The sequence below is a fragment of the Orcinus orca genome, chromosome 9 (genome assembly GCF_937001465.1).
Source record: "Orcinus orca chromosome 9, mOrcOrc1.1, whole genome shotgun sequence".
Lineage (NCBI taxonomy): Eukaryota > Metazoa > Chordata > Mammalia > Artiodactyla > Delphinidae > Orcinus > Orcinus orca.
Window position 1 is genome coordinate 89,659,866 of NC_064567.1, and position 23,758 is coordinate 89,683,623.

General features: G+C 35.9%; 1 protein-coding gene and 1 pseudogene across 3 annotated transcripts in view; both read right to left on the reverse strand.

Moving 5' to 3' along the window:
- COG5 (component of oligomeric golgi complex 5) overlaps positions 1–23,758 on the reverse strand; it is a 282,658-nt gene that overhangs the window by 213,879 nt on the left and 45,021 nt on the right. The gene's annotated exons all lie outside the window — the stretch shown is intronic.
- LOC117203593 (syntaxin-11-like) lies at positions 2,664–5,669 on the reverse strand (annotated as a pseudogene).

The following is a 23,758-nucleotide window of genomic DNA, read 5'->3' on the forward strand; positions in this document are numbered from 1 at the left end:
TAATATTGATAAAATATCAAATACTTAAACCTTTTTCTATTATAATTAAATAGCTTCAAGCTACACTTCAAAAAGGTAAGAAAGGTAACTTAGCAAACTGTGAAGCAGGTTCTTTTTCTAAATGGAAGTTAAAAGCAAGGGAAAAACCATAAAATAATTTATTTCTTTTCTTCCTTTCCACTCAGTAAGAAATATAAAAACTAGAGAAAACTTTTGACACCTATTTTCTTTACATCTCAGAGATAGACACCTGTGTGAGACCCCTATGGGACTGGCGTGAAGTCAAGGAAAGCTAAATGTGAGATGACTAATAATAAATCTTAGGGAAGAGAGAAGCTCAGATCACAATATAAACAAGAAATATAAGGAGATAATTAAACCCAGATAAGACAGGAAAAAGATCTAAAATACTCAGAGATGCTCAACTCTTAAGAGAAATACAAAGAGAACACAGAACTGTGGGTTAGAGAGTTCACAAAAGAAAGCTAATTTGAAGACTTGCTAAAAAGCATTCCAAACAATGAAAGGATTAAAATAAAACCCAGACAACAGATAGACTGGACAGATTAGTAATATGATAACATATATTACATCATAAGAAGTAGAATGAAAGAATACTATAACAATTCACAAACATCTGGAACACAGTAGTACTGAGATGTAGAAACAAAAGGAAAATTGGGTTCATCGTTAATACGAAAGCTATCACCTTCGAAAGAATACTCATTTTTATGAGAGAAAAAGAGATGAGCAAATTTAACACAGTAATATTTCTCCCCGGCTCATGATAAAATAAGGTGTGGAAAAAACCCTAAGTATCCCTACCCTTCTATTCACACTTTTTTTTTTTTTTTTTTTTTTTACAGACCTCTATAAGCTGTATCCATGGTTTTCAAGCATGACAGCTTTGTACTTCCACCAGCAAGTGGTAAAAAGCACTGTCATTCCTATCAGGGCCACCAATATCAACTCCATACCATTATCAAACCAGAAGCATCAAGTAAGATAAAAAAGGAGAGCTCAGTCTGTCTGGGATTGAGGTCATTTCCCTCACCCTGCTTCCATGAAAGCAATTATGTCATATTTCTGAGAGACATTAAGCAAGACAGACTACCAAAACACATCCACCAATTTTTCAGGGAGAAAAGAAAAAGCAGCAAGAGAAGATAATAACGTTATGAGGAATCACTTTCCACTCAGACAGTTCTGGACATATAACACTAATAAGGGATGCAAAATGAAAAATTTTTAATTTAACATAAAAAATTTTAATGCTAACAATGAGAGTTCTGGCCATATGAGACACAGACTGTAGGAATGAGAAATACATATGGGACTGATATATATACACAGCAGCCTTTAATATTATACACAATCCCATATGTCATATGGTATGTGGAATACTGATTGGGTAGAGAAGAACCAAACATATGTATTTCACTCTAATATTGTTAATGCCTCACTCAGAAATGTAAAAAATCAAACTACATAATCTACACTTAAACAATTTTCTTCCCAATTCTTAAAAAGCTGCAGTCTTTCTTTTGCTGTTGAATTTTTTCCAAGTATCACTTCTTACAAGCAACAAAATGCTAGCAAACTGTAGTTACCTAAATTTATAAAACTGTCTTTAATCCACACAATAAAATAATGGTCTGTAATACTAATATCACCTTTCATAATGCTTCCCCAAAAAAGTGACTGATAAATACTAATGGAAGAGTAAATATTTGTGAAATTGAAAGGAACAATTTTTAAACTTCTGACCCTACGGAACCTTGTTTAGGAGAGAGTTCCTCAAACTATAACCCACCTACATCAGAACCTCTATGGTGTCTGTTTGGAAACTGCAGTTTCTGGGCCCCACCTTTACGTTAGGAGTCAGAACAGCTATGGCTGCAGCCCTGAATAATAAGTTTTAATAAGTACCCTCAGGTGATTTGTGTGCTAAAGCTTAAGGACCATTACTTTATATACCAGAAGACAGACTGTGTATCAAAGTGACAGACATTCAAGTAACTAATAAATGAAAAGATATAGAAGCAGCTCTGAACTCAATTCAGGCCACAGTGCCTTCTTAAGGAAAAAATTTTTAAGCTTACTTCATTTTAACTAATAAAATTTTAATTGAACCATATATACTATAGTTCAGCAGGACATCTGTTTCCTTAAGAAATAAAATTCTATTTTCTAAAAAGAAGTTACCTAGGCAAAAGTTTCCTTTAAAAATCATATACTCAGAAGATAAAATAGTACTAAACATAAAGAAGATGACACTATAAAGTGTTACTTTCACTTCATTCAGCCAAAATATTCTGTCAATTATAAACTGCACAACTAGTGTTTGTCATAATGTTATCTTATTCTGACCAGAAGGTAAGCACTACACTGGCATATTTTTGCTCATTTCAATACAAAACTTATTACTTCTAAAATAAGTTCTCAGGGAAAATACTAAAAAACTCTATTTTGTGTATCTTTTGAACAGATGTCACTCAAGTTAGGTAGATGGTTTGAGTCAAACATTTTTCCTTTATTATTGTAATTTCCTTTGTTTGTGCCATCAACACAATTTAGGAAATATTCAGCTGCTCTTTGGTAATTTATGACAACTTTAATTTCCTATTCTGTTTTATAACAGTTTAAGTAACAATGGTATTCAGTGTTACTTAAATACTTCAAATGGTATTACAGAAGCACTACCCTGGGAACATTTCTTTTTAACCCTTTCACTAAGAATTCTTTCCAACAACACTGATATTATTTTCTGTTGTAATTCTTTTGCTTTTTAGCATTTTCACTGAATCACAGAACCAACAGAACCATAGAGTGAGTTAGCATTATTGAAAATGGGCTGCTAGTGAATACAATTTAAATATATAAAGAAAACAGTTTAGGTGATTGAATATAGCCACCTTACAGAAAAACATGTGCCAAAAAATACATTTCAGATAAACAATGACTTTGGTGTAGGGCTTCCTGGAGTTTCATAAATCCCCTGAAATTGTGTGCAAAATTTAATGTGTATCTGTATGCGTGCTTTTTCCCTGCAGCAAACATCTACAAATTCAAAAAGATCCTCACAAGAGCATGTCGTCGAAAACTAAAACAAAAACTATTTTTTTTTTTTTTTTAACCACGCCACGCGGCATGCAGCATCTTAGTTCCCCAACCGGGGATCGAACCCACACCCCCTGTAGTGGAAGCACGCAGTCTTAACCACTGGACTGCCAAGGAAGTCCCTAAAACAAAAATTATTCTTAGTGTTAGGAAGAAAGTAGGAAAGCAAAATTGGTAAATATTATACATAATTTATTTATAGCCCTCCTTATTCTAAGAAAAATATAAGACAACTTTTAAAAGCATCCAATTTTAGATACAATTAAATTAAATGAGAAAATAAATATAATAAAATCAGATCAAACAGAATGAAAAGAACGAGAAAAGTTAAATTAAAATTAATCCTGGTTGGACTTCCCTGGTGGCGCAGTGGTTGAGAGTCCGCCTGCCGATGCAGGGGACACGGGTTCGTGCCCCGGTCTGGGAAGATCTCACGTGCCGCGGAGCAGCTGGGCCCGTGAGCCATGGCCACTGAGCCTGTGCGTCCGGAGTCTGTGCTCCGCAACGGGAGAGGCCACAACAGCGAGAGGCCTGCGTACCACAAAAAAAAAAAAAAAGAAAGAAAGAAAAAAATGCAGGCAGCATCAATGGAGAAGAGGAACCATTACATTAAATTCTTTTTCTCTTCTCTCCCAAGCACTTATTTTTCCTTTTTTTTTTTTAAGTGTTAAATGTGATTTTAATAAGTAGAGGAGATGAGCAGAAAGAAGATATACATCCAGGTGGGAATCACATAGAGTAAACCAGATGAAGAATCAGAAATGGAAGATGTGCAGTTTTTCCCAAGGTCAGTTCACTCGAAAATGAACACAACCGCGGTACTTTCAGGATCGGTTAAATGAAGTCTTGATAAGGAGCTCATACTGTGAGCCGATGCAGAACTGACTTCCTCCAAGAGGTCCATGTACAAACAAACATGCCTTGGACATGTATTATAGAGTAAGCTACCACATCTGTTCCTTATTTGGCTTCCTTTAAGAGGCAAGGGTGCTATGTGCCACATAATGACCTCACAATCCAAGTACGAGCTGGACTGGAATTCTGGGACCTCGAGTCTTTTCCTTCTCTAAAGACTGAGGTCCCTAGGGATTAGGGCAACTCACCCCAGTGCAGACAGCCTCAAAATCTTTCCCAGTGTGCTTCCCCCCACCATTCCGATCGGGGATGGGGTGTGGCGGCCTGGGCCCCCTGCTAGTTGAGGCAGGGGCAGCAGAAGCAGCAGACGGTCCGGCAGGGGTTCTTCTTCTTGTACTGCACGGCCTTGTGCACCTGCACCTTGTCCTGGCCGGTGTAGTCGAGTGTCTTCTGCACGTTGAACTCGATGACGTCCGGGGTATCAGCCTGCTGCTCCACCAGCATGGCCATCTGCAGGAAGAGGTCGTGCAGGTCGCAGATGCGGCTCTCCAAGCCGCAGCATCTCACGGTGGCGGCTCTCGATCTCGTTGACGGCCGCCCGCACACCCTTCACGTCCGCCAGCAGGTTCTCTGAGAACACGTCCCACTTGCCTTGTTCGAACATGTCCTCGATCTGGTCGCCTGACATGTCCTTGCCCATGATCTCCAGGTGGCGCTGGATGCGGATCTTGCAGTTTTCGCGCTGCTTCATCTCGGCCTGGTTGTACTCGTGCATGGCGGCCTGGGAACGGGTGGGTGAGAGCGCTGTACCGTGCGCGCGTGATGTGCGCCACGGGCGAGTGCGCGCCGTGCTGCGACTCAGCGTCCTCGCTCAGTGCCTTCATGGCGCTCAGCTTGCGGTGGATGCTCTCGCCCTGCGCCTTGATGTCCTTGGCAAGAGTTTATGCGGCGCTTGATGATACTGAGGCGCCGCATGGACGTGAGGAAGCGGGTGTTCTGCTTTCCCTGCCGCTTCACGTCGGCAGTCAGCTGCTGGTTTTCATGCTGAAGGTCCTGGATGTCTCGGTACCAGGATTCCAGGATGTGGTCCGTCTTGAACATGATATCCTCGGGAGGTGAGTCAAATTCATCGTCCTTGTCTGGGAACTTCTGTTCATATCGCTTGGTTACTCCACAAGTTCTACTAACCGGTCCTTCATTATGCTTTGGGGTTGAGATGTGGTTTTCTTCTCTTTTTCCTCTTCATCCATTTTGTCCCCTTGCTGCAGCTCCATGTCTTCATTTGTCTTATTTTTCCCTTTAACACACTCTTCAGATGGACTGATTCCTTCCTCAAAGATGGTTTATAATTTCTGTGAGTTCATGGACCACAACCAGCATTCTTTCCTGGCCAGATTCAACAGACAGTCTTTCCTTGAGGATACCTGCTTTGGGGACGATGATCTTGTTGAGGAGACTTTGGAGAGCTGACAGATGTTCCTCTCAGGTCCACAGCTCCTTACCTTACCTATCCCAGTGTGAGCAGGAATCCTTGGTAGGAGCTGACATGGCCTTGCGTCACTAGCTCTGAGTGTTGAAAGCTGGCCGCTCCATCTGATTTCTTGAAACCCTATTCTTTTTTTTGAATTTTATTGTATTTATTTTTTATACAGCAGGTTCTTATTAGTTATCTGTTTTATACGTATTAGTGTATATATGTCAATCCCAATCTCCCAATTCATCCCACCACCAGCGCCCCCCACCACTTTAACCATTACATTAAAATTTTTTTAATTGCTTTTAAGCTGTACAAGTCCTTCAACTTCCACTAACAAATAATATTGTTACAGCCTCTACCCAAAATTTACAAAAGTCCCAACTTCACACAATTCTTTTGTCTTAGAGCACTTTTTGGTTCTCATTAGCACCTCCACCAGAGTACAAGTGGAAGAAATAAATAATAAGTGCAAGGAGAAGTCCTCTTCTTACTAGCTGTGTGATCCTAGGAATGTTACTTGTCTCATCCAGACTCTGTTTCCCCAACTGCAAAATGATAACATCTACCTCAGAGGCTGTTGTGAAACCTCAATGAGATAAAATATATACAGTGTTTAGCACAGTACTTGCCACAAAGCAAACAATGACAGCTTTTATCATTTTTCTGAAATTTTATTTTTTTAATGTATTTTCAATTCAATTATGTCATGTAGTTACCAAAAAAATCACTATGTATTGATTACTGTAGTTCCTCAAAAAGTACTTTTTCTCGTCTCAGTATTTGAGATCTGATTTTCACTTTATTGTGTTTATTCTACATCAGTGCCCAACTTGAACTTGAATATCTTCATAGTAATACTTCACTATTGTGTTACCAGAAAAAATACACAAGAAATGTATATTATGCGATTTTTTAAGAAAAAACAAAAAAGATGTCATTTTTGTACATATAAGAGTAGAACACACGACCACATATGATGACGTATAACCACTGTCACTTTCAAAATATATAAATTCATCCTTTAGTTCTATTTCTAAAGAAAGAAGGATAAGAGGAAAGCAATATTGGAGGGACCTACTATATGCTAGACAAGGTTGAAAGCAATCTATAATTTTGTCTCATTAAATCTACCCAACAGTCCTTTGAAATCTGAGAGAATTTACCTTGTCGATATTCACACAGTTAGCAGGAGCGATGCAAATGGGATTTAAATCAAGCTCTAGATGGCTTCAAAGCCTATGTTCTCCTGTCTCTTAATCACAAACTACATAGCAGGAACAATTACATTACTTTATGGTATAATTTTATGACATTCTGAAGTCTCTAAAATGTTAATAAAGTGAATACTACTTTGATGGAAGAAAAGTTTGTGTATACTGTGCTTTTCTAGTTATTACATTAAAATAACTAGCCTGCAAGTGCCCATTCAACAAAATTTGTTCATAAATCATTTATCCTCAGTACAAGTCTTCCCAGCTACTCCTTTTCAGTTTTTATTTTCATTGCTACATTTTAACCTACTCTAGAATATCAATTTCATTACTTTGTTTTAGGGAGAAAGTCTCCACATCAATTAGATGTCTGTTCTTAAGTATCCCCAAACCTTATTTTAAAAAAAACAAACAATACGTTCTCTCTCTCCTCCACCCTCTGTCCAGCAATTACCACTGTTCAGTATTTATGGAGAAGACCAAGCCGAATTTCTCAGAACACAGTTTAAAAACGAACAAGAGGGCTTCCCTGGTGGCGCAGTGGTTGAAAGTCCGCCTGCTGATGCAGGGGACAAGGTTTGTGCCCCGGTCCGGGAAGATCCCACATGCCGCGGAGCGGCTGGGCCCGTGAGCCATGGCCGCTGAGCCTGCGCGTCCGGAGCCTGTGCTCCGCAACGGGAGAGGCCACAACAGTGAGAGGCCCGCGTACCGCAAAAACAACAACAAAAATATAAATAAATAAATAATAAAAACGAACAAGATTTTGAACTACTAACCTTACTAGGAAATTCTATGAAAAATGTCCTGTTCACATTTTTCTTCCTGTATTGAGATCCTGACTAAATATTATTCTTATTTCTGTTAGAAGTTAAGTAACTATGGCTCATAACCAGGCTCCATCACATGCCTATAACCAGATCTGGACTAACATCCTACAAGCATCCCGAAGACCAAGAATGAACATAACTGTAAAACAGAAACAGTCTTAGAGACAAGCACACAGTAGGGTTTTAAAACATATGTATCAGCAGAGAACTGAATATGTAAACCTGATTAGAATAAAAAGTAGTTTTCTTGTACTCCCAAATTATTTACCTGTAAAACCTTAAATTGGCCTGAGGCCATTATTTGTTTCTTAAGAGCAACAGGGGAAAAAAATGTATAATTAGCCATGATATCAGAAGAGTATGCAGGATACTTTATAAGCCCTATCCCATTACAGCTGTTTACTTTAAAAATATTAGTTAACATTTCATATCTGTGTATAAAAAAGGTATGTTTCCTGCCAATAAAAAGACATATAACTCTGGCACTTTCTTCTTGAGGAGAAGCAGGACACATTAAAACACTGTATTTTATTTTGTTTTGACTCTAATGTCTTTCTAGGGCAGAACTTTACAGATCAGCCATTCTCTTTCCTCCAAAACACAAAGAATCCTCCTTCCATGTAGCTGATATGGTATAGATGCATTTGTTTCTTATTTGCTGCCAGAACAAACTACCACAGACTTAAGAGGCCTGAAAGCTACAAATTTATTATCTTCCAGTTTTGGAGGTTAGAAGTCCAAAATGAGTCTCAGTGGGCTACAATCAAGGTGTTGGCACAGCTGCGTTCCTTTCTGGAAGTTCTAAGGGAGATACCATCTCCTTGCTCATTCAATTTGTTAGCAGAATTTAACTCCTTCAGGTTGTGGCACTGAGGTCCCCATTTCCTTGCTGCCTGTGAGCTGGGGACAGTTCCCAGCTACTAAAGGACATCTGCATGTCCATGAGTCCCTTCCTTTATCTTCACAGCCATCAATGGCAGGTTAAGTACTTTCACGGTTCAAATCTCTCCTACCTCTTCTTCTACCATTGCAGCTCTCTGGCTCACTCTTCTGCCTTCCTCTTTCACTTTTATAAACTCAAGTATTTAGAATGGTCCCATCTGGATAATCCAGACTAATCTCCGATCTCAAGGTCCATAACCTTAATCACATTTGTGAAGTCCCTTCTGCCACATAAGGTAATATATTCAAAGGTTCCAGTGACTAAGATGAGAATATCCTTGAGGGGGCGCACTACTGTGCTTACCATACAACACCACGTGCTGAGCTGCACTGACTTGAAGCGAGGAACAAAAGAGCATGTCACCACCTTTTGGCTAAAGAAGAAAAGTTCTTAGGATAAAACAGTTCAAAATGCTAAGCAATCTTCATCAAATACTACTACTATCAGAGAATCCATCAATTTAAGTAGACATTATCATTAAATCCTTACTTCTTTTTAAATGGAAAAACACCTAAATATATTAACAACTTACTCAAAGCTAACTATATTTCTCACTGTAAAATAGCACTGGTTTCTACCATTAGGCTCTCTCTCTGTTCACTTTCTTTATGTTCCACAAATCTTTATCTGGAAGAAAGCTTCTCACAAAGCTAAAGACACACTGGAAGACACACAGGCTTAGATGAGGTCTTCTGAAAACCATGACATTTTTTATATCACAGAAACAAAAATGAATTTGTTAAAATGGTAATAAGACCCATGAGTGCAAGACAACCAGCCAGAATCTTAGAATCCCCATATTAAATATATCTGAAGACTAAAGAAAGGGTGTTGCTGCTTTAAACTAGTTTTGGCAAAGAGAAAGAATAACTTCTATGGGTATAATTTTTCTGTTGCTCTTCTAAGTAAACGAAAGACTTGCCTTAGAGAATAGATGAACAGAGAGAAAAAAGATCCCATAAAACTGATTTTAGTCTTTAAGTAAAAATTTCCACAAAATGTCATCCTTCCAAAACAAAGTAATAACTTTTAATACCAGTAGACTCCAAAAGGCAAAGTAATGATAAAGTGCCTTGGCAAATTTATTGTTCTAAGTCTGTAAGGTTACTTAGACTCTATGAAACGTTCTTGTATCCATTCATTCTTTGGGAATACAGAGATTTTATATACATAAAATTCAAGTCTGCACTGAACATTACCTCTAAGCATATTTAAAAACTAAAATTAGTTTGGAATCTCAACCTACAGAAATTTTTATCAAAGTGATTCAAATTTACAATGCTCATTTGATTTTATGGACTTTGAGTGCATATGCGCAAAAGGCAAATACAAATTATTTTAGTCTAGTTTCCACTAATGGCAGAGTAAATTGGTCAAGCATAGTTTCCTGCAGATAATTTCTAAACCTAGATAAGCCATTTTTAAGAACACACTTATTTGAAGGCCCTGGAAAGTGATCAAAGGCAGGAACATACGGAAGGAAGGGTTACATTTGAAACATATAAATTTCAATGGGTAAGGATTCCAAGTTTGGCGGTTTTTGCCTAAGGGCACTGACCACCATTACTGCCATCAACTCCCATTCCAATGCCCACAGTTCTTGCAGCAGAAAAATACAGATTTACAGTCCAGAGGTGGTAGAGAACACGAATTAAGACAGAGTAACTATAAATTTAGAAAGAAAAATCCTAAAAAGAATAGAGCCACAGCAGGAGCAAGACCCAAATCCCTGGCTTACCATTAAAATATACACATGGGGGAGAAGGGAGGACCCAGGAGGAGGGGGAGAAGGGAGGATCCAGGAGGATGGGGAAAAGCAAGCAAAGGTCAGAGGGGTGTCTACCAGTAAAAGACTGGCAAGCCATGTGAGTTTACTGCTGTTTTTAGACTGATGGTTTTCCCCAAACAGTACACAGCTCAAGCAGCAGAAAGCTGGGGACTTACTATAACTTGAGGTGTCACAGGACAGAGCTCAGAGCTGAAAGAGCAACTGGAAATTTAGGAAGGAAACTCTAAAGGAAAAAAAGATACACAAAACCTGAGGCCCATGATCTTAGTATCAACTCTGACAAAATTCTTGGTGACATCTAAACTACAGAGGTACAGGGCTGATCTATCTATCAGGTACCAGGTTACTAAAGCAATAGCTATAAACCAGAAGAACTGAGCAGAGATGAAGACCACACAGTACAGGGGAAAAAATGTGTAGCTTGAGATCAGACAACTTAACTGCCAGCTGGAACAATAACAACAAAAAACAATCCTCAGAGAACACAGTAGAATCTCAAATGACAAATATATTATCCACAATGTCCAGTCTTCAACCCAAAATTACTCCATATGTTGGATCAACAGTACAGAATAGAGAGCCCAGAAATAAACCCATACACCTACCTTCAACAAAGGTGGCAAGAATACACAATGGAAAAAAGACAGTCTCTTCAGCAAGTGGTTGGGAAAAGCTGGACAGCCACATGTAAATCAGTGAAGTTAGAACACACCCTTATACCATATACAGAAATAAGTCCAAAGTGGCTTAAAGACTTAAATATAAGACACTACACCATAAAACTCCTAGAAGAGAACACAGGCAAAACATTCTCTAACATAATTCGTATCAATGTTTTCTTAGGTCAGTCTCCCAACGCAACAGAAATAAAAGCAAAAATAAACAAGTGGGACATAATCAAACTTAGAAGCTTCTGCATAGCAAAGGAAACCATAAACAAAACAAAAAGACAACCTATGGATTGGGAGAAAATATTTGCAAACAATGTGACCGACAAGGGCTTAATTTCCAAAATATACGAACAGATCATACAACTCAAAACCAAAAAAAAACAAACAACCCACTCAAACAATGGGCAGAAGACCTAAATAGACAATTTTCCAAAGACGACATACAGATGGCCAACAGGCACACGAAAAGATGCTCAACACTGCTAATTATTAGAGAAATGCAAATCAAAACTACAATGAGGTATCACCTCACACCAGTCAGAATGGCCATCATTAAAAAGCCTAGCAATAACAAATGCGGGAGAGGGTGTGGAGAAAAGGGAACCCTCATACACTGTTGGTGGGAATGTAAGTTGGTAACAGCCACTATGGAGAACAGTATGGAGGTTCCTTAAAAAACTATAATAGAGTTACCATAGGATCCAGCAATCCCACTCCTGGGTATATATCCGGAGAAAACTATAATTCAAAAAGATACATGCACCCCAATGTTCACAGCAGCACTATTTACAATAGCCGAGACAGGGAAGCAAACTAAATGTCCATTGACAGATGAATGGATAAAGAAGATGTGGTATATAGACACTATGGAATACTATTTGGTAAAAAAGAATGAAATAATGCCATTTGCAGCAACACGGATGGACCTAAAGAATATCATACTAAGTGAAGTAAATCAGAAAGAGAAAGACAAATGCCATATGATACTTATATGCAGAATCTAAAATATGACACAAATGAACTTATTTATGAAACAGAAACAAACTCACAGACAGAAAACAAACTTATAGTGCCCAAAGAGGAAAGGAAGTTGGGGGGGGATAAATTAGGAGTTTGGGATTAGCAGATACAAACTACGTACTATATATAAAATAAATAAACAACAAGGTCCTACTATATAGCACAGGGAACCATAGTCAGAATCCTGTAATAAACCGTAACAGAAAAGAATATTAAAAAGAATGTATATATATATGTATAACTGAATCATTTCTCTGCACACCAGAAACTAACACAATATTGTAAATCAACTATACTTCAATAAAAAATTATTCCACATGCAAAGAAACAGATGTACATAACCCATACTCATGAAAAAAAAATTTTAAAGGCAGATCAAAGAAATTGACTCTGCAAGTGGGCTCATACAAGGGATTTAGTAGACAATGACTTCAAAACAGCTAATATTTCACCTGAAGTAATTCAACATAAGCACTAAGTAGATTGTGCTAAATTAAAGATGCATGTTGTAATCCCTAGGAATCCCTGCAAAAATAATATAAACTTATAGCTAAAAAGTTCATAGACAAAATAAAATGGAATACACAGAACTATCTTATTAACACAAAGAAAACAAGAAATTCCAACAAAGAAAAGCCTAGGACCAGATGGCTTCACTGGTGAATTCTACCAGACATCTAAAGAAGAATAAATACCAAAAACTTCTCAAACTGTTCCAAAAATTGAAGAGAAGGGAACACTTCCTAACTCATTCTATTAGGTCAGCATTACCCTAATATCAAAACCAGACAGAGACACTACAAGAAAAGAAAACTGCAAGCCAATATCTCTTATAAATATAGATGCGGGAATTCCCTGGCAGTCCAGTGATTAGGATTCCATGCTTTTACTGCCAAGGGCGCAGGTTCGATCCCTAGTCAGGGAACTAAGACCCTGCAAGCCATGCGGCAGAGCCAAAAAAAACCCCATATATATGTATGCAAAAATCCTCAACAACATACTAACAAACTGAATTCAACAGCATATTAAAAGGATTATAGACTGTGACCTAGTGGGATTTATCCCTGGTATACAAGCATAGGTCAACATACAAAAATCAAAGCAAGAGACCACATTACTAGAATGAAGAGGGAAAAAAACCACATGGCCATCCTGATGCAGAAAAAGCATCTGACAAAATTCAACACACTTTTGCAATAAAAACACTAAGTAAATTAGAAATACAAGAGAATTTCCTCAGCATAATAACAGTCATACATGAAAAACACACAGCTAACATCATACTCAATGATTAAAGACTGAATGCTTTTCCCTAAGATCAGAAACAAGGTAAGGATGTCCGCTTTCACCACTTCTATTCAACAAAGTACTGAAAGTTCTAGCCTGCACAAACAGGCAAGAAAAATAAATCAAAGGCATTCAAAGTGGAAAGGAAGAAGTAAAATTATCTCTGTTCACAGATGACAAGATCTTATATGTAGAAAATCCTAAAGACCACACACACACACACACACACACACACACACACAGTTAAAAAATGAATTCAGCCAAGTTGCAGGACACAAAATCAACAACACACAAAAATCAGTTGTATTTCTATATACTAGCAATGAACAATTCAAAAATAAAGAAAACAATTCCATTTACAAAAGTATTATAAAGAATAAAATACTTAGGAATAAATTTAATTAAGGAGGCTGAAAGCCTTGTGCATTGAAAACTATAAAAGACTGCCAAAAGAAATTAAAGATCTAAATAAATGGAAAGACATCTGTGTTCATGAACTAAAAGCCTTAATACTTTAAGGTGACAATACCACCCAAAATGATCTACAGACATAATACAATCCCTATAAAAATCCCAAAGGCATTTTTTTACAGAAATAGAAAAACTCATCGAGGGATACTGAATAGTCAAAACACTTCTGAAAAAGAAGAACAAAGTGGGAAGACTTGATCTTCTGAATTTTGAAACTTACAACAAAGCTTTAGTAATCATAACAGTATGGTACCAGCATAATGATACATATTCCATACACCAATGGAATAGAAGACAAAGCCCAGAAATAAAGAGTTACATAAATGGTCAATTAAATTTTGACAATGGTGCCAAGTCCATTCAGTAGTGAAAGGATAATGTTTTGAACAAACAGCGTGAGGAAAACTGGATATCCACATGCAAAAAGCATGAAGCTAGATCCCACCTTACACCACATATAAAAATTAACTCAAAATGGATCAAAGATCTAAATTGAAGAGACAAAACTACAAAACTCTTAGAAGAAAAACAAGGGGGAAATCTTCACTGAGCTAGATTTGGCAACTGTTTCTTAAGTATTACACCAAAAGCACAGAGAACAAAAGAAAAATTGGATAAACTGGACTTCATCAAAATAAAAAATTCTCCATCAAAGAATACTATCAAGAGAGTGGAAAGACAACTCACAGAATAGGAGAAAATATTTGTGGGAAAAAATATTTTAGCTGACAAGGACTAGTATCCAGAATATATTTAGAACTCAACAACAAAAAACAAACGACTCAGTTTTTAAAATGGATAAAAGACTTAAAAAACATTTCACCAAATGAGATATAAAATGGTCAATAAGTACATGAAAACATGTTCAACATCACCAGTCTTTAGGAAAATGCAAATCGAAACTTTAAGATGTTACCTTCACACTTATTAGGGTGACAATTATTTAAAAAAAACAAAAAGGAAAATAACAGGGGTTGATGAAGATGTGGAGAAATTCAAATTCTAGTGCACCGTTGGTGGGAATGTAAAAAGGGCACCTACGGTGGAATACTGTTTGGCAGATCTTTAAACTGTTAAACACAGAATTACCATATGACCCAGAAATCCCACACCTAGATATATACCCAAAAGAACTGTAAACAAGGACTCAAACAGATACTCGAACACCAATGTTCATAGCAGCATTATTTATAAAAGCCTTTTCAAAAAGTGGAAACTAGCCAAGTGTCTATCAAGAGATGAATAAACAAAAAGTGATATACAATGCAATATTATTCAGCCATAAAAAATGGAATGAAGTTCTGATACACGCTACAACACAGATGAACCTTGAAAACGTTATGCTAAGTGAAAAAAGCCAGACACAAAAGGACAAATACTGTATTATTCCACTTACATTAAGTACCTAAAATAGGCAAATTCAGAGACAAAAAGTAGAACAGAGATTACCAAGGACTGGGGAAACAGGAAAATGGGGAGTTACTGGTTGATGAATACAGCGTTTCTCTTTGGGATATGATGGAAAGGTTCTGGAAATAGTGTTGAGGGTGACACAACACTGTGAATGTACTTAATAACACTGAATTTTACACTTAAAAATGGTTTACGAAAAAAGGACAAAAGAAAAAAAGCAGGAAAGAAAGACAGGAACAAAAGAAAAAAGATGATAAAAATAGAATATAGCAAAATGGCAAACTCAATCCAACCATATCAATAACTAGTAAAAATATATATGAACACTCCAAACAAAAGGAAACTGAAATTATAAAAGAACAGATAATAAAGCAAGACTCAAGAACACTCCATCTACAAAGAAATAGACTTTAAATGCAAATTCAAGATGGCTACAGTAATCAAAATATAAAGATATGTGAAATAAGGACAGACACATAGATAAATGGAACAGAATAGAGTTCAAAAATACACGTACAGATATAGAGTCAATTGATTTTCTAAAAAAGCCCCAAGGTAATTCAGTGGAGAGAGGAAGGTCTTTTCAACAAATGGTACTGGATCAATTAGATATCTTCATGGAAAAAAATAAGCTTCAACCTTTCCCTTGCATTATATCAAAAAGTACCCTGACATGAATCATAGACCTTAACACAAAAATTAAAACTTTAAAACTTCCAGAAAAAAATGTAGAAGAAATTTTTTGCAACTGTAGGATAGGAAAAGATTGTCTTAGATAGGGCTCCAAAAGTGCAAACTATAAAACAAAACTCGCCCCCCTCCCAAAAAGAAAAAGGTACACTGGGCTTCATCAAAATTAAAAAGTTCTGCTCAAATCACACCACTAGGAATATTAAAAGACAATGCACATATATTCACAAAAAACATTCACACTCACACACACACACCTGACAAACTTGTATCCAGAATATAAAAAGACCTCTCACAACTCAATAAGAAGACAAACCCAGTTTAAAACAAGGGCAAAAGTCTACTTACCCTGTATTTCACAAGACTGTCTTTTATTGAACCCTCTTAGCCATTTTTTATTTTTGTGTGAATCAAATGCACTTCAATCCAAGGCTCAGATCTTATCCCACACATTTGAGTTAGGCACACAAATTTAACCTTTTGTCATCATTAGACATTGTAAGAGACAAGAGTTAATAAAAGGAGATGGGATAGCTTAGTCCCGAAGCACTTAGGGGTGAAAATGCACTCCAGTTTGAATTGAGTAATTTAGTAATATGTGTTCCACAGTTTTAAAGTAAATTCATACTGTCTTTCAAAAAAAAAAAGACAACAGATCTGGACAGACACTACACAAAGATAAATGAAGTGGGAAATAAATATTCAAAATCAGGTTCAACATGATTTATAATCATGTATATGCAAATTAAAATCATAAAGAGATACCTCTACACATCTATGAGACTGGCTAAAATTAAAATGATTTACAATGACAAGCACTGAAGGATGTAAAGCAAATGGGACTCTTATGCATTGCTGGTGGAAATGTTACAACCATTTTAGAAAAGTGTAGCACAAAGACCAGTGAAGATACAGAGAGAAAGTGGCAATCTGCAAGTCAAGGAGAGAGGACTCAGAAAATAAAAAACCTATGAACACCTTGATCTTGAACTTCCAGACACCAGAACTGTGAAAACATATATTTCTGTTGTTTAAGACACCCGGTCTGTGATAATTTTGTTATGGCAGCCCCAGCAAACTAATACTGTTGCTATATAAGACTACTGTAAAAATAAAATTACCTATTAGTTTAAAAAGAAAGAAAACAGTGTAGCAAATCTTAAAAAGTTAATCATAACACTTACCAGATGACCCAGCAATTCCACGCCTAGGTATTTACCCAAGGGCACTGAAAATAAATGTTCATGGCAGTTTTATTCACAATAGTCTAAAGTTGAAAACCCAATATGTATCAAAAGCTGAATGGATAAATATATTGTGGCATACACATCCACTGGAATACTACTCATCAAACGAATGATTCCACATATATGAAATCCAAGAAAGATGGATTCCACATAACTCCATGTATGATTCCTGTATGATTCCACATATATGAAATCCAAGAAAGAGCAAAATGAAATCTCTAGTAACAAAAGTTCGTGCTGGAGGTGGGGGGACTGACTCAGAGAGGCACAAGACAACTTTTGGAGGGTCACCACTGACCTCTGAATATATTCCTAGTTGTGACAATAAAACTGTAACATCAGCATTATCTTCCAATTAGATATGGTAGAAAAACACATTTCTGATTTATTGACAGATTTCAAGTCCCTAACACAGAAATTAAAACAAATGACTAAAACTGCATCCTATTTTACTAAACATGTCTCTCAAAAGATCATGCCTGCCTACCTGCCCTGTTGTTTACATGGTATTAAAATGTAAAGTTCTATAAGTATACCTATAATCATAAATTTACATTGAACCCTTTTAACTTAGCCTATAGCCAATTTCAATCTACTAAACCAAAGACAGATAAAAACTGTTTAACATATTTAGAATTTTTATACATAAAGTAATCAAGTATAATGGCAATAAAAAGTAAAACAGCCCATCTAATGTTCCCCCAAAATATCAGACTTAGAGACTCAAAGCTGTAATTCGCTAGAAGTACGCTGACACCATTTTTTAGGAACAATCAATAAAATAACCAGTAAAAAGTCAATACAATAAGAAGCCTGTATTTGGAGAATTGTTTATATTCATTTAAGATACACTGCAATTTTTAAAACTTACATGTACTGGAATGGAAAAGAGAAGTACTGGCTTAAGCATCCAAATAGAAAATAAAGCCCTTAGAGCCGAGTAATTGAAAATTTGATACATTACTAGATTGAAGAAACTTACACTAAATTAATTTTTCTCAAACAATGACGAATGGTCCAGCAGGGGGTGACAAATAGTAAGGTAAACTACAGACCTTCAATAAACATTACCTGACCATATGGAATAGAATATATATCCAAAAATACTACTGTAACTTTGAAATGTATGAAAAATAATATACTAAAGTTTACAAAAAGTAAGCTGCTTGTTTTTATCTGGATATTAATCCTCATTTTCTGACACTATGTGATGAAAGATAAAACCAAAAAAATACGATCATAAATGCTGTATGGGTATTATGTGTTAAATATAAATTTGGATAACATTGAGTTCAATTAGTTTAAAAAAAAGAGGGTTTGTGGGTGTGTAATTTTAATATGCTTATGTCTCCACAACTGGCAATCCCATACCTAAGCATAAACCCGTTATTCTGGATTTGAGCACAGCATCACCCTGACCTGGTGGTAGCTGAATCCGGTCACATATATAATTTAGAGACTATCTAAATCAAACATAGGTACTGAAGATGTTTATCATCATATATGATTACACTGTAGGTTTAAAAAGGCATACTGGGCTTCCCTGGTGGCGCAGTGGTTGAGAGTCCGCCTGCCGATGCAGGGGACACGGGTTCGTGCCCCGGTCCGGGAAGATCCCACATGCCACGGAGCGGCTTGGCCCGTGAGCCATGGCCGCTGAGCCTGCGCATCCGGAGCCTGTGCTCCACAGCAGGAGAGGCCACAACAGTGAGAGGCCCACGTACCGCAAAAAAAAAAAAAAAAAGGCATACTGAATTTGCTACGCTGAAGTTGTCACAAAAACCTATGTATGTTTTAAATGCATTTAAGACGTCATCTCAACCTAGAGATTATCATACTAAGTGAAGTAAGTCAGAAACAGAAAGACAGATACCATATATCATTTATATGTGGAATCTAAAATATGACACAAATGAACTTAGTTATGAAACAGAAAATGACTCACAGACATAGAAAACAACTTACGGTTACCACAGGGGAAAGGGGGTGGGGGAGGGATAAATTGGGAGTTTGGGATTAGCAGATACAAACTACTATATATAAAATAGATAAACAACAAATGTCCTACTGTGCATAGCACAGGGAACTATATTCAATATCCTGCAATAAACCATAATGGAAAAGAATATTAAAAAGAATATATATATATATACACATATATATGTATAACTGAATCACTTTGCTGTATACCAGAAACTAACACAACATTGCAAATCAACTATACTTCAATTAAAAAAGAAGTCATCTCAGACCTAATTTAATACTGGAAACGGTTACATGGCATATTTACAAATTTTCCTATCAATAAACAATTTTTAAAAGCTTGAAATAATACAATGTTCACCAACTACATCATCTTACAGACATCTCAAAAAAAATTCATTAGTTCCTTAATTATCGATCACCTATTACGTGGCAAAGATTATGTAAATCATACTTTTTCCCACCTATGCATAAATCAAAAATGTTTGCATATAAATATTGTTTTATCAGATTGAGAAAATATCAGTTACAATAAGAACATTAGTGGATAAAACAAACTTAGACTATCCTTTCTATAAAAAATATTTCATAAAATGCTTCTATGATAAATTTGAAAAATATTTTCTCATGATACATGGTGTTAATGTATCACCATATATCATCAGAAAACATTTTGTTGCAGCTTAGCAACAAAATTATAAAACTCAGAGGACAGACCATACACAGTAAAAATTAATGGAGGATATACTTTCTTTTTTTCTGGTCACACCACACAACATAAAATACATTCACTATATATAAACCATGGTATAACTTAAATGTGATTTAAGTGTATCATCTTAACTAATGTTTAAAAAATGTTACAAATTTAGTAAGGCCCATCTAAATTTTCATCTAGTGCCAAGACTTTTCTTGCAGAAAAACCATAAATCAATGTGATATAATTTAATCCTGAAATCTGTACTATGTAGTTTTATTTTTTAATCATACATAATAATATGCATGAAAAATTACACGTAAGTCTACACTAAAAAAATTCTGCTTATTCTGTCAGTAAGACACCAGTATGATTTTAATTTTTACTTCCCTAATGCCTAATGATGCTGAGTATCATATATGCATATTTGCCATTCACGTATATTCTTTGGTGAAGTGTGTGTTCAAATCTTTTGCCTATTTTTTAATTGGGTTGTTTGTGTTCTTACCAATGTTGAAAGTTTTTTATATATTCTGGAAGCAAGTCCTTTATCAAATATACACTTTGCAAACATTTTCTGTCTATGGCTTGCTTGTCTTTTCATTCTTCTAGCAGCATCGCTCACAGAAGTTTTAAATTTTGATAACGTCTAATTTACCAATTTGTGTGTGGCGGGGAGAATTGTGCTTTGGGTTATATATCTAAGGAATCATTTTCTAATTCAGAGACATAAAAATGTTCTCCTACGTTTCCCTTTAGAAGTTCTATAGTTTTAGGTTTTAGATTTAGGACTATGATCCATTTTCAGTTTTCTTTTTTTCTTATATGAAGTAAGGTATAAATACAAGTTCACTGTTATACATATGGATATCCAATTTTCCCAGTACCATCTGTTGAAAAGACTCTTTTCTCCACTAAATGTGTCAAAAATCCGTTGTTCTTACATGTGTGTGTCTATTTCTGGGCTCTCTATTCCATTCCATTGACCTATTTGTCTATCTTTTTGTCTTGATTAGTATAAGTCATTGTAACAGGTCTTCAAATCAGGTATGGTTAATGCTCCAACTGTGCCTGTTTTTTGGGGTTTTTTTTAAGTTTTGGCTATTCTAGATCCTTTGCATTTCCATATGAATTTTAAAATCAGTTTGTCAATTTTAATAAAAGCCTGCTGGGATGCAGGTTGTAACTGTGCTGAATCTATACAAATCAATTTAGGGAAAATGAGCATATTAATAAACACTATAAAGTCTTCCAATTCACAATGTTTATTTACTTATTTAGGTCTTTTTAATTGTCCTCAACAATGTTTTCTAGTTGTCAGTATACAATTGTGTATTTCTGTCAAATTCAACCCTAAGTAGTTCATATTTTCAATGCTATTATGAGTGGTATTTTTGAATTTCAACTTCCAATTGCTTAATATTATACAGAAATAAAGGGAATTCCCTGGCAGTCCAGTGGTTAGGACTCCACACTTCCACTGCACGGGGCATGAGTTCGATCCCTGGTAGGGAACTAAGATGCCCGCAAGCCACACGGCACAACCAAAAACAAAAAAAAGAAAAAAAAAGAAATAAAACTAATTTTTGTATATTGATCATATATCCTGAAATCTTGCTAAACTCCTGTATTAGTTCTACAAACTTTTTTTTGTGAACTCAAAACAAGATACTACTACACACCTATTAGAATGGCTAAAATTAAGATGACTGACTATAACGAGTGTTGACAAGGATGCAGAAAAAGTGCAGTTTTCATACACTTCAGGTAGAACACCAGGGCAATTTCTTTCAAAGTTAAACATACATCTACTATATGATCTGGCCATTCTGTATCTACATATTTATCAAAGAGAAATGAAAGCATATGTCCATAAAAATACCTGTATATGAATGTTCATAACAGCTTGATTTGTAATAGCCAAAAACTAGGAACAACTCAAATATCAATCAACAGGTGAATGAATAAACCAACTGTGGGATACCCATATAATGGAAAACTACTCAGCAATGAAACGGAATGAGCTATTGATACACACAACATAGATGAATCTCAAAATAATTAAGGTGACTGAAAGAAGCCAAACAAAAACACAAACTGTATGACTCCATTTACATAAAGTTCATTAAAATGCCAACCAATCTATAGTAATAGAAAGCAGATCCATAAATGCCTGAGGCGGGATTACCAAGGGGCATAAGGAAACTTTTGGGGGGTGATAGTTATGTATCTTAATATTGGTGATGGTTTCATGTCAAAACTTGCCAAACTGTACATTTTCAATATGTTGCAGTTTTCTGTACATTGCTTAGACCTCAATTTTAAAGAAAAGGTACCAGCATAATCGTCACTAGGCACCAGAATATACTTTTTAAATTGATATATAACTTTAAAGTGATATATAATTCACAAAGCATAAAATTCAACCTTTTAAAGCATACAATTCAGAGGCTTTTTTGTATATTGACAAGGTTGTGCAACAATCACCACTATTTAACTGCAGAACATTTTCACCACTCTAAAGAGTGGTATCCATTAGCAGTCACTGACATTCCCCTCCAAGTCCCTCAGAATATAATTAACTTTCAGATGACAATGTATTTCATCTGGTCACTACATTTCAAGCCTCAAGACCTTTCAAGTTTGAGAGATTGGTTTTCAGCTAATCTCAGGGGCCTGCTACTCTTCATCATTTTATTCTTTCTAATGAGAGCCAGAACCATACAGATATAGACATTGATAATTTCAGAGATGCTCCAATCATAGAAACAGCATTTAGTGTACATGTGTAACTGTAATGATTACCAAATTATTACTTTTATTAAAACATTAATTCCAAATGTAGAAACTTTATCTCCTTCTTGGCTTCTCCTTATTATCAATGCCAGGACTGGCCAAGACTGAACCACAGTGGTGAATGATAAAGACATGATGCCTTTGAAATTTTTGAATAGCACATAATCTGCAAAGCTTTAAAAATTTAACACAATCCATTTTGAGATAACTCCATAATTTACTATACTTTCTCAACAACTTGTCATCGTTTAACATTTATAAAACTTTGGGTAAAGCCAAAGCCTCACTGGAAGGATAATGAGTTTATACTCTGCATTGTACCAACACAGAACATTATGATTAATAATTGTGCCTTTTTAAGAAATGAAACTGAGTTATTTGTAGTGAGGTGGATGGACCTAGAGTCTGTCATACAGAGTGAAGTAAGTCAGAAAGAGAAAAACAAACACCGTATGCTAACACATATATATGGAATCTAAAAACCAAAAAAAGTTCTGAAGAACCTAGGGGCAGGACAGGAATAAAGACGCAGATGTAGAGAATGGACGTGAGGACACGGGGAGGGGGAAGGGTAAGCTGGGACGAAGTGAGAGAGTAGCACTGACATATATATCCACTACCAAATGTAAAATAGATAGCTAGTGGGAAGCATCTGCATGGCACAGGGAGATCAGCTGGGTGCTGTGCGACCACCTAGAGGGGTGGCATAAGGAGGGTGGGAGGGAGGCACAAGAGGGAGGGGATATGGGGATATATGTATACCTATAGTTGATTCACTTTGTTATACAGCAGAAACTAACACAACACTGTAAAGCAATTATACTCCAATAAGGATGTCAAAATAAATAATAAAATGTGCCTTTTTTAAAAAAAGAAGATATCACCATTTGCATTACAGCATCTGTTATTTCTAGGAGAGATGATAATCATAATCAAAATCCAGCAACTTTTTACTATGGAAGAGTATCAGTGATGACAAGTATACATAATAAACCTTGGAATAATTTGTGTTTGTTTTTAATGATTCTATTATTCGAGAGTTTATTTTTTGGAGCACAGAAATTAAATATGATAAAGCAAAAAATAATAGCTGATACTAAGATTTTTACACTTCTATATTTAGCACATATTGTGAAAAAACAGTGAAGCATTACTCACTGCTTTAAAGTTAACTTTTTATATAATATATTCTGAGCACACTAAATCACAAGTTCAATATATTCCCATGATGTGCCTAAGCAATGTATTTGAGCATTATAAA